The 4,573-nt window shown below is 53.4% G+C and overlaps 1 pseudogene across 1 annotated transcript; it reads right to left on the reverse strand.

Annotated features, from left to right (window-relative positions):
• Positions 1-219: 219 nt before the first annotated feature.
• LOC311529914 (granzyme B-like) lies at positions 220-4,118 on the reverse strand (annotated as a pseudogene). The gene is made up of 4 exons: positions 4,047-4,118; positions 2,600-2,747; positions 1,719-1,854; positions 220-366 (listed from the first exon to the last, which is right to left on the reverse strand). The product of its transcript is annotated as a granzyme B-like (transcript).
• Between the last annotated feature and the right edge of the window lie 455 nt (positions 4,119-4,573).

The raw sequence follows: 4,573 nt of genomic DNA on the forward strand, positions 1-4,573 counted from the left end.
TCTAGAATCCCATAGGATATTTCAAAAACTCATAGAGACACACAGGGGTTTTATCCCAACATCTATGAACTCCTTCCCCCACCCCCAATCCATTTTGAGACCAATCAATTTATAGCATTTTTCTAAAACTAATGAAGATAATCTGCATTTCACATGCAAAGCCTAATTAGCCCATGGCTGGTCTAGCCATGCAAAGAGCCAGGAAAATAGGTATCTCCTTTAATGCTGTTTCTGCAGAATGTTCTGGATCCAGGGAATGAAGGTGGAGAGTCTTGTAAACGCGCTTGGCTCACACAAATGCTTGTCAACGTATGAAGCGATGCCCTGGGCCTCTCCCTCACATACCAAGGGGCCACCAGAATCACCCTGGGATTAAGAATAACCACAATTACATCTTGCATATCTGTAGCATGACTGTTCATCTGCAGATCTGATTGCACCAGAGTAGGGGAGGTTTCAATATTTGGCACTAGTAGGGTTAGGCAGAGTTTGGTAGAGTTGAATTTGGGTTGGGTAGAATTGGGTAGGGTTTGAATTGGGTGGATGTGGGTAGGGATGAGTTTGGGTAGAGTTTAGTAGAACAGGGTAGAGCTGGATAGGACAGTGGTTAAATTTAGTAGAGATTGGGTAGTATTGGGAAGAGTTGGAGTTGGGGACAGTTGTGCAGGACAGGTTAAGTTTGTTAGAGTTGGGTAGGATTGTGTTGGGTGGAGTTTGAGGAAGGGTTGGGTACAGTTGTGCTGGGTGTTTGAGTTTTGGATAGTGTTGGGTTGGACTGTGTTGGGTGGGGTTTGAATTTGGGGTAGGGTTGGAAGGGTTGTGTTGGAGGCAGTTGAGTTTGGGGTGGAGTTGGTAGGTTTGTGTTGGGGGGGTTCAGTTTGAGATAGTGTTGCATAGGGTGGGGTTTGAGTTTGGGGTAGGGTTGTTTGGGAAAGGGATTGAATTTGGGGTAGTGTTGTGTTGGGGGTTCAGTTTGTAGAACAGTTGGGAAGGATTTTGTTGGGGAGGGGGGTTGAGTTTGAGGTAGAGTTGAATTGGGTTGTAGTGGCCGGGGTTTGAAATGAAAGAACATCAATAGCCGTGTGTAATAAAAGATCTTTGCCAAGCTAGTAGGAGCTGTGCTGAGCTGGTCTCACTATCGCTTCACCCTCTGGGCCAGCCTGATGTCTGCATCAACACTCCATCTCCTGAGTGGGGCTAGGTTAGTAGAGGATCACTGTGAAATTAGATATTTAGCCCTGGAAAACACCTCCCCATTCCCTCCCAGCAGTGACCTCCTGGAACCAAGGAGCCTCCAGGTCAGCAGGATACTTACCCGATAAGGTAATTTCCCCAGGCCGGGCTTCCCCACACACAGCATTGCTGAGGGGTTGTATCTATGGTTCCACTGACACATGTTGTCAGTCATGACCTCGAGGCCCACCTCATGGAGGGTATCAGTTCTTGAGTTCCTGCCAGTCCAACCCCATCCAGCCACTCTGCACATGGATCCTGGCCTCACCCTGGACTTGGCATTTGGCAGGGGGATGAGACGCACCCAGTTATTCAGCTTTGCGTTGTATGACAGCTGCCATGGAAGTGAGGGAAAACAGGGAACCAGATCAGCCCAGGGAGTGGAGCTGAAAGGGACCAACACGTCCCAACAGAGGAAAATAGAGATGTGTCTAGTGCGTTCATGTGAAGTCACTGGGGGCGGGGTGATGGGAAGTGGATGATACCTGCAGGAGCATGATGTCATTGTTAAGGGTCTTCTTGTCATATTGCTGGTGGGGGATCTGGTGGTGCACAGGGATATTCTGTTGGCTCCATTCCTGTTCACTAATGTTATGGGCTCCCAACTTGACAGTGATCTTGCTGTAGAAGTCAAGAGCAATACATGGGGCGTTAGGGGCAGGAGTGTACATGAGGTGACGGATGGGCACATGTGGGTCTCACTCATGAACAGTGATATGGAGGGGACAGGGCAGCCTGGGGCTCTCAGGCCAAGATCTTGGACTCATCTGCCAGCGTGCAAAGTGTATATATATACACACCACTGTATACATTGCCCACTGCGATCTGGCCCCGGGCTGGGGACTGGCTGGCGCAGAAGGCTAGGAAATGGCACAAGGGGCCTTTCCCCTCAAGAGGGTTCCTGCCCAGTGGCAATGTGGTCCTAGCCTGTGTCTGCACCAGCCCCTCGTGCGGTTCCCCTGAGCTGCTTCACTCCTCGTTGTCCTCGCAGCACCTCGCTCTCAGCTCCTGTCCAGGCCAGTGACCCCACCCCAGCTAGATCCAGACAGTGGGGTCTATGCCCAGCTCCCCCCATCCCGGAGCCCTGCAGAGCTGTCCTGGGGCTGTGAGCCCCTCCCTGCCCTGATCTGGGCACTGGGCCAGGCCCCAGCTTGATTTACCCAGGGCGGGATCTGGCCATGGTTTGCAGAGGCCCCTAGAGACACTGCAACGGCCCCTGAGCAGATCAGACCACTGGGCTCTGCTCTCCCAGCCTGTCACACTAACTGCTCCTTCCCTGCAACCTACGACAGCGCCAGAGCTCCCGGCTCCCCCATCACCCGCTAACCCCGACCTGCCCCGACATCCCCAGCACAGAGGCGCTTACTCTCCCTGGCAGTGAGCGGCCGTCAGCACGAAGTTTGTCTTCACCAGGAATCCGCCACATTTTTTTTTAACCTGCCCATCTTGTATTTCCAGATAGGCCATGTAGCGTCTGGAGTGGGGCTTGGCTTCCCAGCCCCCGATGATCTCACCTGTGGGGAGACCAGGTTCATATAAAAAACCCATCATCTCCCTGTGCCGGGCTGGGATCAAGTTCCCCATCCCGAAGGGGAGTCCCCACAACCTCAACCCCCCACCCCTTGGGGGATCCCTGTGCCTGGAACCCTGCCCCCTGCTCCGCTCTCCCTCACAGACACCCCATGGGGCCGGAAGGTAAATCTGAAGTTTATCTCTCGCTGGGTGGGGAATCGGTACCAAACACACTGGGAGTTGGTCAGTAATCGCACTGCCTTGAGGTAATGGCATTAGCGATCAAGGTCACCCCAGATGAGGCCAGACAGCCCCCAGAAGGAAACTGAAAGGTCTCCTGTGGATGCTTCTCCTTCTCCATTAGTCCACAGTGACCAACCAGGGCTGGTCCAAGACTGACCTGCCAGACATTTGGTCCAATGGAAAACTGTAGGTTTTACTAATAGTATTTGTTCTCAGAAAGCCTCGTCTCAAACCTGTCTGAATTATTATGGTGCAACTGATTCTTTCTCTCCAGCTGTGGGTAATATTTAGGTGAGAACTTTCAGGTTTTGGTCATTGTAAAAGAAACACTTTTGATGGTTTTTCCCATGGAAAAATAAAAAACGTTTTGTGATCAGCTCTGAAGAAGTCTCCACCCAGGTGGGTGGGTTGTTTGGAATATCCCACCTTTAACACACTGCTGTTAGTTACATTAGGGTGGCACCTAGGCTGAGATCCAGGCCCCCATTATACCAGGTGCTGTGCAGATCCCAGCCAAGATCAAGACCCCCTTGTGCCGGGCTTTGCACAGACCCCCAATCCCTGCCCCAAACAGTGTCCAGTTCAGACAGACACATGCATAATCTTTTCATTGTACAGATGGGGAAACTGAGGACCAGTGAGATTATTTCTAGACCTACCAAGGGATTTGGGTGCTCGGTTCCTATCAGCACTGCATGAAAATCCCAGACCCAGGGAACAGCCCAAGGTCCCCACAGGGAGCCTGGCCTGAGCTGGAAACAGGTCCCAAATTTCTTGGGTTCCAGGCCTGTGCCTTAGCCCCATAGCCGGGCTCCCTGTCTGGGACATGGATTGGCAGTGGGGTCCCAAAGGAGCCTGGGGGTGGGAATAGGCCACCCAACCTCTTGGGCTGCTCTGAGAGCCCCATCCACACTCAGGAGAGGCTGAAGGGTTCACTATAGCCCCTTGGCCCCAGCAGGATTGCGGGGAGACCCTCACAGCTGCTCACAGATCCCCCTGCTGGGTCAAGGTCCTGCTCCGCACAGGCCCCAACCCCCTTCCCCCCAGCAATCACCAGCCTAGGCCCCGGGGATCAGGAGAAAGGCTGCAGGGAACAGGATCAGGATCAAGAGCTGCATCATCAGAGCCATCCAGGCAGGGCACGGAGCCTCTGCCTGAGCCCTGGGGGGTATATGGACCAGGCAGAGGGAGGAGAGGGCAGGACCTGGCAACCACAGGGACACGTACGCTGTTGCCCGGAAACCCCTACCTGGGATGGGCCAGGGGCAGAGATGCCCACTGAGGAAAACTCAGGTCACAGACACGCCCGCGTCGGGGGCAGGGGTCTCCTTGGCTATGGTGCCCACCCAGCCTGGCTGGGGAAGTGGCTAACACTGCTCAGCCCTACCACTGGTGTAAGAAATGCTCTGGGGCTTCTCTGCACCTAGATACCCAGCCCCAGAGATTTCAAGGCCAGGAGGGATAATTGTGACCTTCCAAGTTGGCCCGCTGGATACTCCAGAGCCAGAACCCACCCAGCCACTCCACCACGGCCCCAAATCAGTTGTTCTCCTGGTTCCATGTTTAATGTTTGCATATTAGTCTT

Source organism: Lepidochelys olivacea, assembly GCF_965140295.1.
Source record: "Lepidochelys olivacea isolate rLepOli2 genome assembly, chromosome: 13".
Taxonomy (NCBI): domain Eukaryota; kingdom Metazoa; phylum Chordata; order Testudines; family Cheloniidae; genus Lepidochelys; species Lepidochelys olivacea.